Raw genomic sequence first — 12,854 nt, 5'->3', positions numbered from 1 at the left:
GTCACGATTTTAATTTTTTTCCCCATGTTCTTTTCCAACCTTCTTTAGAGTATTTTAGATTATTACTAAATGAAGGAGAGGTAGTTCTAATTTTCATTTTCAGAAAGAGATTCAATCATTAAAGCTTTCTGTTTCAATGTTCCTTTTGTATTTCTCTTGATAATTTTTTATTTTAAGTATGGTAATTTCAGACAGGCTAGGAGTATGTACAACTGATTTGAATTGCAGAAGTGACTTCAACTATACAACTGCACTTCTTTAAACAGAGATAAATTAGAGATTGACAGGTTTTTCTGGAATTTTATTCCCATTAATGTTGCTTTGTTTATAACAGAAGTTGTGTAGAAACTCCTACAGAATACTCATCCAAGTGTGAAAGCTGCAGTTCCCTTCTAAACATGAAAAGTCATTAGATTGTAGCTGTGTTACATCCAGCTGGTGGCTGGTTGCCAGTGGTGTTCCTCAGGGCTCAGTACTGGGTCCAATCTAGTTTAATATCTTTATCAATGGTCTGGACCATTCACACCATTTTATTACTGTTCAGTTTTAACACATCTGATGGGATTTGGCTGTGGAGAACACTGAGGGACCAGCTTGATGCATTAATTTCAGAAATTTCCCCCAGATCAGGAATAGTCTACAAACCTAACTGACTTCTACAAATACACTTTTTCTAAGCTGTATTTCTAAAATATACACGCAGCTTAAATATGCATTCCATCAAACTACCAAACCCCTTCTCATTTGAAGCATGTTATATTCTCTTTGCCTTTTGGAATCATTTTGAATCCATTTTAAATGAACTTCCTTCCAGTATGTCTGACTGTCTTTCCAAACTCAGAAACTATTTCTTAAGTTCTTCAAACCATCTTCTGGTACTTTCCCTCATGTCACCTTGCCTCATGAAAAATATATGATACCATAACTTCAGGTTTTAGCTACTACCTCTATGTACTACCTTTTCTTGTGATCTTGAGGGCCATCATATTTTTATATAAAAACTATTTTTTGAACCAGTGACTGACTATTCAGCAATAGTTTCTACTCCCACTAATCTGTCCTGTGGCATTGTGCAAGAATATGTAACAAGTAGTGGTAGGTGAGCATTATGCCTAAAAACATCTGAAAGGTATTCAGTAGTGGAAGTCTTCCTTTTCCCCTCCTTTTTAATATCATCCTAAGATTTTACTGCAATAGTGTATGTGTGTTGCAGTTTTTTCTATTATTGCCCCCAACAGCAAGCTATTTCTTCTTCCCTATTGGCATTCACAGTGTAGCGAGTTGCTATGATGGACACTCACAGGGAGTTTGGTGAGCTGGCAGTGTTGTAAATACTGCTGGATGCTTATGAGTATTCAGTGAGTGTTTTAGGGCCTGTACTTGTATGCCACTGCCAACACTCAAGGCACCATTATCAAGAATACTTGACAGCTGGCTTTAGTTAAGGGGAAGTCTGATTGTGACCTGAAGAGCACTTGGAAGGCCAGGGATTTTGACTGTCAAGCTGTCGGGAAAACAACCTGACTGGTGCTTTGCACCTGGGGATTCTTTCATAACTTTTGCAAGGACAATGGTGAGACTGTTTGTATGTAATTGGAAGCCAGAGATTTTTCGTAAGCACAGTAGCTTACGCTTAGCCTCCATGAGATGGAACTGAGAGCTTCAGGATCTCATATCCTCCATTCTTTTACTCAGGACTATCTGTTACTTCCCCAACAGTTTTATGCTGTGCCTGAGGGCATTGATCTATGCTGATGTGGACTTTGTATGCTATTTCAGTGATACAAAATCACTCTGTTTTGCACAATTCGTACTGGTGATATGAAACAGTGGGGTGTGGCTGATGCACCTGAAGGCTGTGCTGTCATTCAGCAGGACCCTGATAGGCTGCAGAGCTCTGCGCTGAGAGAAAGCCACTAAGGTGCAAGAAGGGCAGGTATATGTAGGGTCCTGCACCTTGGAAGCAATAACCCTACTACCAGCACAGGCTGGGGGCTGACCTGCTAGAGAAAGAGTGGAGTCTTTGTGGATGGCACCTGGAGTCTTTGCGGATGACCAGTGGACCCTGAACTGGCAGTGCCCTTGCAGCCAGAAGGGCAGATGGTATCCTGGGTGCATCAAGGAAGTGTGGCCAGCAGGTCGAGGGAGGTGATCCTGCCCCTCTGCTTGGCCACATCTGGAGTATTGTGTTCAGTTCTGGTCTCCACAGTTCAAGAAAGATAAAGGGCTGCTGGAGAGGGTCCAGTGGAGGCCACAAAGAGGGTTTGAGGTCTGAAGCCTCTCTCTTGTTAGAAGAGACTGCGGGAGCTGGGCCTGTTTAATCTGGAGAAGACTGAAAGGAGATCTCATTAATGCACGTGAATATCTCAAAGGGGCGCCAAGACCATGGTGTCAGACTCTTTTTAGTGGTGCCCAGTGGCACAATGAGGAGCAATGCCCATAAACACAAGAAATTCTACCTCAACATGTGGAAGAACTTTTTTACTTTGTAGGTGAGAGAACACTGGAACAGGTTTCCCAGGGAGGACATGTACCCTCTCTGGAGACAGTCCAAACCCACCCAGACATGTTCCTGTGTAACCTGTTTCAGGTGATCCTGCCTTGGCAGCAGGGGGTTGGAATATGTGACCTACAGAGTTCTCTTCAAACCTTGATGTTTCCCTAATTCTTGGAAAACACCCAGTACATCAACATAAGAGTGTGTTCACTGGGTTTAGTCATCCTGATCTTACAATATCAACAGTTATAATTTCTATCTTTTGCTGTTCTTATACTCTTTTTTACTTCCACTTGTAGCTCAGTGCATTGGCTATATAGAAAGTCTTGAATTAAAGAAGCTAATATATCTTGTCTTCTTGTCCTGAGGGTTAACTTGTACATCATTCCCACTTGAAAGAAAAAAAAAAATTCCCTCTAGGAATTACTCCCTCTTCTGGACCTTATGTTCTAGGGTGTAACACATTTTTGGTTAGAGTATAACTTCTATCTGTTTTGCCATGCAGATTAATTTAAATTGCTTCACTAGCAAAGGTTCAGGAACGTAAAAGAGTCTTATTTTCAGTGGATTTTAGTGATTTGGGCTTTAGTGATTTGCACTAATTAGAATCTTCATGTGAGTAAACAGTAAAATGAAAATTTTTGTGAACTCCCAATTATTTACACATTTTCTCTGTGAATATGTCTAGCTTTAACATGACAAATGATTCTGCTCAAAATTTTCTTATGACACTGTCTGATCCAGTTAGAATATCTTCAGAGGACATTAATACATTTATTCCCTAGCAATACTGAGGGAAAAAAGAAAATATGTAGAAAGCTCAACCAGAAATTCATATCTGTGGCTAAATGATGGGTTTTATTCTGGTAACCAAAGAGCATGTATCCATTCAGAATTTTCTACTTAGTCACCATGGGATGGCTAATCACCCTAAATCACAGGAATTTAAATTCTGTCCAGTATGGAAAGTGAACTGTCCCCAGCAGTGAGGAGGTATTGACTTAACTCTCTGATTCAGTTGCTGAGGTGTGATGATCGATTTGAGACTTAGCTAAAGTATTGTCTGAACAAGGACTTTATGCTCTTTATCATTTTGTACAGTCTACGTTTGAGATTGGGTCTCCAAATTTCAGATGATATAATTGCCAAATGTAGTTAAGTGTTTTCAAAATCCTAGCGGACACCTCTGTGCCTCTTAAAACATCTAAACAGCTTTGCAGTGTTGTCTAAAGAAGCTTATGTGGCTCTAGATGAAGTTGAGGAGAGAACTGGGAATGGATCCAAGATCATTCAAGGCCTAGTCCAGCACATCAGTGCAAATCCTCTTCCACCTGAAATTTACTTCAACTGTGCCACAATTCTGTGCTCAATTCATTAATTTTTAAAAACAGGTGGTATATACCTTAGAGTGAGTTTAAGATTTAATATCTTATTATTTATTGATGACACTGAAATCTTCATTAAAAACACTATATGGCCCTGAGTGTGCCCTGTAACTTACTTGAAACCAGCAAGTTATTTTAATGACTTGGCATTGTTGCTCCCATTTTCTCCAGTGACAGAGCAATTTCATATTCAGTATGTCTACAACATTATTCAAGCATTCCACTGACAACACTTCACAAACAACATTTGTAAATAAAACAGTACAGGACAGTGTACTTTTTCAGACAAGACAGTCTAGTGACACCAATAATAATTTTCAACAAATGCACATTCTATGTCAGAGCAGACATGCACAGAGGACATCCAAGGGTTTTTTTTCCTTTAAATCTGATCGCATCTTGTTTTTTAAAAATGGTGCCAAGAGTTTTGCCTCCTGTTTTCATGCTTTCAGGATTAATTAGAACATCCCAGATAGATCTTCCAGTATTTTAAATCTTCTGAAAAAAGTAAGTGTATGAAGGAGTATAGTTTGCATTACTATAGTTTTCTCAGGAAAAGCCTTCTGTTTAGAGAAAATTAATATGACGTACTGACTGTATACAGTCCATGATAAGTGTTACTGAAACTGCAATAAAAATTGCAGATTAATTCAATGTGATAGTAGCAATCTGAGAAATAGATACAAAATGAAGAACTTCTGCTGTCAAGGTCAGGTGATAGCCCAGATTCTATTTTTATTTTTTAATGAATCTGAATTAAAGATATTGTGTCCCTGCAGAATTAAAAATTCTGGATTGAGTTCTCCAGGGTAATGTTTCAGTCCTGTTGCTCCAGGGAGAGAGAAAGTTTTACAGTTGGGATCTTTCTCATTCCCAAAATAAAATATGGTAATTCCACTGTATTGGAATTACCTTCTTAGCAGGCATTAATAAATACCTTAATTAGACTCATGAAACTGTGGAAGGAATCACGTGAAGTTCTGCACATGACATTAAAATATACCTGAGATTGGGAGAAAATTCTCATTTAGAAAAAGACATACACTGCAAAGGCATCAATATGGGAAATTTGAGTAGGTTTATAATGAACATCACATGTTAATAGAGATTAAACATTCAACCAAAGATGGCTTTATTTGATGTCACATGCTTTTGATATATAAATAGTTTCATATATTTTACTAAGTCTATATAAATTATGTATTATGCTAGTCTATATAAGTCTATATAAATTATGTATTATGCTATGTATTTGGAAGTCTGAAGGAGTAGTACTGTAAAATTTTACATATATACAATTGAGGAGAACTTCACAGACTAAGTTGTGTGTGGACGATTTCCTTCGGCATTAAAAGAAATTGTGATTTCATTGTTAATCTCATATGGAATTGGATTAAGACTTCATTTATCATAAATGGCTATTCCCCGCTCTCATGTTCCTCAATACATCTGTGTCACAGGAGATATTACCTGACAATTTCCTGACAATTGCAGAGTTTGAGGCTCCTCGGACCATATGAAGCTTTTTTTCACCTTGACAAAAGCTGCTCAGCTTGCTAACACTTTTTTTCTTTTTTACTTTTTTCTCTTTTTTTTTCCCCTTCAGATCCTGGCCTGATTAAGCGGGTGGTTTTATCACGTATGATTTTGTAGTTAGGTAGAATTGGAAAGTTCCCTTGTGGAAAATGTGAATATTTGATCCTTCTTTCATTTAAAACTCTCCCTTAAATTCCTTTTATTCCTTTTGTGGTATGGCTAACAATAATATTGGTTTGAAAGTGTGTGGTTTCTTTAAACTAATATTTCCTTTCTTCCCTTTCCTGTTTTCAAATACATTCAAAACCTGAGACCAAGAAAACCCTAGATATTTTTAGAGTCAACTTTTTAATCAAAAGTAGGGTGTTCTGGAATTTCAGTGCACTTCAAGGAATTGCAGAAGCATACACTGGGTAGTGCTGAATTAAAGTGTCAGCTCTATTGTCTTCTGATCAATTAGATCCCTTAAAGAACACAGGGACACTGACAAAAGAAGAAAAGTAAGCCATTTAGAGAGCAACACTGTGAATGCAGCAGTCATGATGGTTTGAGCACAAAGTCTGTGGGTAGAGCTGCAGTAAAAGAAATGGAGGCAAACACAGCCCCAAAAGAAATAAAATATCCAGAAAATATTGTTTGTTTTTTTTTTTTTTTTGACTGTGGCATATACTACACAGTTAGTGTAGTATAATTAGCAATAATTATACTAATTAGCAATAAATTATTTTTTCTAGGAATACTAATTATGATATGAAAGAGGAAGTAGCACTGAATGGTTTGATAGATGTGAAACAAGTGTTTAGTGAGACAAAGGATAGTAATGAAGGGTAGTAAATTACACTGCTGTTTTAATAGCCTGTCACCAAAGGGATATACTAAGGCCATAGGAGGTATTTCTGGTGAATGCTTTATCTTTTTCTGTTTTAGAAAAGAGAATGTAGCTGGATGACTCCAGACTAAACTTGTCATTACTTAACTGTATAAGCCTCTTCTATGTATCAGTAACAAAACTCTCCGTCCTTGACCTTTCTGTATATTTTTCATTTCATGATTTTGCAGGAGAAAGGGGTGGGAGGAAGTGACCGGAGAGAAAAGAAATGGAAGGGGAGCATAACAGGAAAGGAGATGGAGTATTTAGCAGATACTGAGAACATAGATATTTTTCCTGTTTCTACCTCCAAATTTAAGTATGACTGGACTAGTAACATACTGTTTTGCACTCTAATATGCTGGAGTCTATGTCTTGAGGATTATTTGTCTCCAGGTACATGAAGAACAGAACAGATGTAAATACATTAAATCTCTTGTTTGTAGGTGGCTTAGACTAGCCATCTTTTTAATGGCTGCTCTTGGAGATTGAAATGAACTTTTTGGGTTCTGATCCAGCAAGGTCCTGAATTTCAATGCTATCTTCAAGCAAGAGTTGGGTTCAATGAGTCCACGTTCAAAATTAGAGGTATGCTCACATGCGTGACTGAATGACAGCCTCATTAGCAATATTTTTAAGTGCTTAAGAGTGTCATGAGTCACATTTTGAATAGCTAAATTTTTTAGAATTAAAGCATTTTGTTCCATCTTGCATGTAAAAAAAAAAATAAAAATAGACCCCTAATACAATGCAAATGCACCTTATGATTTATATCTGCAACAATACCAGCAAGGAAAAAAAAAAACTGTATAAAATGAAAGATACAATAAGATATGTCCAATAAGATTTTAAAAGCTTTCCCAATGAGGAAGAACTGAAAATCCTACACTTGGAACCTGATGATAGAATATTTGCTCAAGTGTTGTAATTAGTTTTGCAACATATTTGTCAAATTGTTACTAGAAAAATATGGCTGCTCTCCTTCCTAGAATCTGCCTTACATTAGTGGTGTTCTCTGTTCTGCATATAGGACTGTGCTGAATTTTAAGAGATCTGAATTTGGCTGAGGATGAGCAAGCAGCTGTAGCCTTCAAACTTTCTTCTTGAGAATTCTACCGAAGGTCTGAGCAAAAGAGAGTGTCTGATTAATCACACTGTCCCAAAACAGCCACAGGAAGCCATTGCTTCTGGTCTGACTGGGCTAGGCAGATGTCTATCGGATCATTGTGCATTACTTCTCATACATCTCTGAAATTTTCAAGATACAGATGTAAGAAGCAACATAAAATATCAAAGTGACACTTTTTTGTATGATACGGAATAACTGAGAAAGTGACATGAGACAAGAGTCCTTAAGATGTTTAAATTTTTCTTGAAGGTTTGACTTTTCCACATGTTAATATTTCAACCTGTTACTCAGAAACCAACAGCATGAGACACTGCTTGATGTTGGCTACAAAGAACAAACTTGGAAAGCAAACCACAACAGCAAAGATCCTTATCTGACTTTACAGGACATGAACCTCATTTTTAAAGAGGCTCTGTAGCCTTTCTACATCTTGACAAATGATTAAAATGAACCAGCTGCTGGTTTCAGATACTTCTTTCCATGCTTTAATAAATTGCACGGTTGCTGTTCGGAACCTTTATGCAACAAAATGTATTTTTCAAAGTGTAGATAGAAGACTGGACTCGATGTGCAGGATGGGTCTGACATTTGCAATTATGAAGGGAACAGGAGCAGTGCTGCTGGTCGCAGCTGAGCCAAGAGGGAGCCCAGCTGAACTGGAGGACGCACAGGGGAGCAGTAGGAAAATGGTGACCCCACAGCACTTTCAGTCCCAGTGGTAAACACCTTTTTGGGGTTAAAACACTTCCTCTTTTTATAAGGTTTTGCTGTTTTTTAATATTGCTGTTGTAATTGTGTGTCTTATCCTTGCGTTGTGCTTTCAGTAAATTGTGACCCCAACTCATTTTCTCTGTTTTTTGTCTCTGCTTTACCAGAAAGGGTGAGAGAAGGGGAATAGATTATTTGGAGTTAAATTTCTGTCTGATGCTAAAACCAGTATGAAATGTCAAGCACTACTATGAATTCACATGTACTGTTAGTCTTTCTGCCACCTTGGTCAGTGGGCTTAAAGTGAGTAGGACAGAAAGAAATAGCTGGGTTTTCTTTTGCAGTCTCCAGTGTGAATCTTTTGCAAGGGGAAGGAGACAACTAATTTCAATCTAAATAGCAAGTCGTATATTAAAAAATTATATTATTCTCAGTGTTAAAAGACCTAATGAGTGTGGATAATTTTTTTCCTTAATGTATATCCTTAGAGTCAATTGACCCATTCCTTCCCACTCTCCCTTCTTAGACACTACATGGAATAGGTTAAGGCTAGATTAAGAATTTGAATGAATTCTTGTTTGCTCTCACCGAAAGCCCTACAGATTTTGCCATTATTTTTCTTTCCCTTTTCTACTTTCACTGAATGTTGGTTTGTAAAAAACTTTTCTACTATGCTTGATCTATTCTATATAATGAATTAATTTATTAGATAGGATATCATTCTAAGTAAGAGTCCTGAGCAATGTTTATTTGGTAAGATCCCTAGAGCAATATTCTTGGGGCAAGAATAGGGCCAGAACTGTTCTGGCCCTATTCTATGGAAACTATGAGACCCAGCAGACTTTGCAGTTTGAATTTAGATAAATACAGAAACAACTACAAGAAACAGACAGAAACTGCTGTTTTTCCTGGCTGAGTAGCAAATCTTCCCAGTGGAGGCAAAATATCACTGGTGTTGTGATGGCTTCTGATAAAAATGGTTGCAGCAGATCTGAAGTTCTGATGATCCCTTTATTAACAAGGTGTTTGATGCCTTTGTTTAAAATTGGACATTCTGCAGAACCTACACAGCTCTAGCTGTGTATTTTTTATCCTGAAAAACAAAATGTGTGCACTGCCATACAATGGCAATGAAAATCTTTATTTCCAGATGTTCAGACATCTAAGTATATTTTCAAATCACATTCAAGTACCTGCATAGTAGAACGGAATGATTATAATAGAGAAGAGTAATTTAAATTCAGAAATTGAGATTGTATTTTAATGGTGAAAGGGAACCACTACTCCCTGGCCCTATTAGGGGAACAATTTCTGAGAGAGGACAACTTGCTGGCTGAGTAAATGCCCATGGCAGTAAAAGGTTTATGTAGCTGCTGCTTTGTAATAAAAGTAGTGAGCCCTATGTTGCTATTCTCTGTAAATATCAGATTACAGTCTGGTAAAGTCAATTTATAATTAAAATATAAATTATCAATAGATAATTTGCATGTTTGTGTTTAGTTTTGGTTGTTGTTTTTTTTTTTTTAATTTCTTATTAGCATTTTTTGCTTAAAATAATTATCATAAAATTTAAAGTATTTTTTACAAGCTCAGGATTAATTCCTTTTAAAGCAAGAACTCACAAGAATAGTTTTGATGTTCAGCTTTTTCGATAAGCATTACATATTTTTATCCAAACATCCTTTGTTTATATTTTCTGTGCTTTTTTTTCTCAGTTCAACACAGAAAAACCTATGTTTAAGGTAGTCAGCATTGAAGTGGAGGCTCTTGTTTCGAGAATGCTTCAGACTGACCCTGTGGTAAGATCGTGGCTTGTTCATAATGAACAAGTACTATTTTATGGACAAGGTACTGATTTGAGCATTTAAGATCTTAGACAACAATGTACATGAAGTTCTCTTTATGGTGCTCCTTTACCCAGGCATGTGATATTTCAAGCCTATAATTCAGTACTGAATCTTGATTAATCCTGGATTCACATCTGGATTTGTAGATGAGTCTGAGGCCATCTACAATATTTAACTTCAATTTTTATGTCAGTCTGTACTAGGAATCAAAACTAATTCAAGCAGAAGATCTCAAAAGAAGGAGATAAGGTTATCCTCTGACCAGTTTTAATCATATTTTGACTTTAAAAAATCACTGGCATAATTTGTGATGCAGATACCCCATGTATCAAACAAACAAAAGCCCTATTTGCTTCAGTTGCAGAACAAAAGCTGAAGGGTGAGATCCTCATGTAGATATAGAAATGTAGGAAAAGAATGCTCCTGGGAGTCTTGAGGATTTTCACAAACAATGTATAGGAGAAAAAAAAAAATTAGGGGGTAAATATTGTAAATGTGTTCTATTGAGAATTGGATCATGGCAGGAGTGTTTGCTGGGAGGCCCTAAATCTCAGTGTTATTCATCAGCTTATGAAAAATTACAGTATTTTAAAAGCCCAGCTGCTTTTTAAAGATATGTAAGGCCAGAAAACCAATTAGTGAATCAAGATAAGTAATGGTAAGCATTATCAGCCTGGCACTTCATTGAAACTTCAGTTTTTCTATACCTATGTTTACAGCAGGCAGTAATTTCAAGTTCACACTCTTGATTTAGAAGTAGACATTACGTATCTGTAAAACCCAGAAACAGCAGTTCTGCCCAGGTTGGTTGACTAGGGGAAATTAATCCAAACAAACAGATTAACATTACACTCCTGTGGCAGTGAATGTAGTTAATGAATATGACAATAAGCTGAAGCACATCTAATCAAATTGAAATGAAATTATTATTACCAAATGATAGTGTATAACTCCAATTTTTAAATGGAATTACATCAAGTATTAATTTAACATAAAACACTGGAGTAGTATCTCTTGGACCATGATCAAATATGAAGGTTTTCTGTTTTATTATTCACTTTCACAAGAAGAGTGTCAACATTCAATCACCCTTTTGTTTTATTGATAGCCAGAATTCCATTAGACCTGACCAGAGGAGAGGGAAGATGAAACATGCCAGCTTTTTATCTTTGTGTTCATACTTCTTGCAAGTAAAAGCATAAAATGTGATTCTGCAAAACTCCTTGCTGTCAGGATTCTAGTATGCCTTTCTACAATATCAGCTGCTAATCTACTTTATGTGATAGCTACAGTTACAAATTATTGTTTGCATGTTTTGCTAGTCTAGATCAACTGCACCTGTACATTCAGAAATTTTTTCCTATCATTTGGCCCTATTTTCTCTTGACAAATTCAGCATTTCATTGGGAAGAACAAGAATTCAAATCCTGGTATAATCAGGCTGTTGAGGTAAAAATCTCTTTTGCAGCTCTGGTACCTTTCTTCTGATGGCAGCACAGAACCAGTAATTCGTGATTTACTAGGGACAAGAATAGATATGTTAGTAATGCTGCTGAGGGTCAGTGTAGTCAAAGAATTTAGTGCTCTGGTGCTATTGAGCACTTGTTTTACAGTATTGCATAGTTTAGGATCAGTCAGTCTTCTCTATGACATCAAAGCTTTATCTAATTGCCTGCATTCTCTTTAGATGGCTAAAACATAACCGAAAACGATTTTGCAGTTTGGAATGTGTAGTATGTTATACAGTTCTATTGCTATTATTTTTGCCCAAGATATCAAGTCTCACCAAATGCCTTTATAAAAATTGCCATGTAAATGCCAATTTTATATACAGATACATGAAGTGACACAGCTCATCTTAAGCATAAACCCTATCCCATGATATCAGAAGTTTTCTTCTTTTCTTTTTTCTTTTTTTCTTTTTTCTTTTTTCTTTTTTCTTTTTTCTTTTTTCTTTTTTCTTTTTTCTTCTTTCTTTTTACTTTTTTCTTTTTACTTTTTTCTTTTTTCTTTTTTCTTTTTTCTTTTTTCTTTTTTCTTTTTTCTTTTTTCTTTTTTCTTTTTTTTTTTTTTTCTATTTTTTCTTTTCTATTTTTTCTTTTCTTTTTTTTTTTTCTTTTTTCATGTGTTAGGCAATCTCTTTTGTAGTAAGACGTTTTTGTTAGCAGGACACAGTGTCCCATGAAGTGGAGCCCTCTGAAATGCAGTACAGTTAATGGAGGCAAATATGAGTATGAGGATCCAATGGCACAGAAACACCTGAAGACGAAGTGCTTTGTGGATGTATATCAGGTAGTGACATTGAATCAAGTTGATACTGATTTTTTTTCATAATTTGTGTATTTGGGTGCCCATGTTGTGATAGAGAGTGAGCATTAGAACCATGCTGACAAGCAAGAGGAAAATACTGGTGCCAGAGAAAGCTGCTTTATTGGTATAGCTCTGCTTCTGTCTCTGCAACACTGACATCACACAGTGGGCCAAAGGAGAGAATACATGAAAAAGCTTTTTTCCTCTGCTCTGTATTTCTTACCACTTACTTAGTGTTACATTTATTTTTACTTACACATCCATATTTACTAGATGCAGAAGAGTGAACCGTGATTTATTTAAGAACTGAAAATATTTTCTATCTGTGTTTTCTGGAAGAGCATTTAAAGAATTTTCAGGCTTAAAACAAATTTAAATTTCTAATCTTCACATCACTGCACAATCAAATATATGAATACATAATTACTGAAACTTGGATATACATTTCTGTATGTATCTATACAGTCTTAAAAGAGAAGCATCAACTCAGTGGGTTGTTTTTATGTGATTTTGACAGATACTTGAAAGTCAGATTTCTTTGTGTCTACTTACATATGTTAAAGAAACAACAGCT

General features: G+C 36.3%; 1 protein-coding gene across 1 annotated transcript in view; it reads left to right on the top strand.

Moving 5' to 3' along the window:
- Positions 1 to 12,854, top strand: part of LOC131579668 (sodium channel protein type 2 subunit alpha-like) — a 140,063-nt gene that overhangs the window by 43,899 nt on the left and 83,310 nt on the right. Inside the window, exons 6-9 of the mRNA XM_058839953.1 lie at positions 6,733 to 6,874; positions 7,317 to 8,133; positions 9,839 to 9,922; positions 12,139 to 12,262. The gene's annotated coding sequence lies outside the window, so the exon portion shown is untranslated. The remainder of the gene's footprint in view (positions 1 to 6,732; positions 6,875 to 7,316; positions 8,134 to 9,838; positions 9,923 to 12,138; positions 12,263 to 12,854) is intronic.

This window comes from Poecile atricapillus, chromosome 5 (assembly GCF_030490865.1).
Source record: "Poecile atricapillus isolate bPoeAtr1 chromosome 5, bPoeAtr1.hap1, whole genome shotgun sequence".
NCBI lineage: Eukaryota > Metazoa > Chordata > Aves > Passeriformes > Paridae > Poecile > Poecile atricapillus.
Note: the sequence above shows the minus strand (reverse complement) of the source record. Positions and strands in the feature narration are given on the sequence as shown.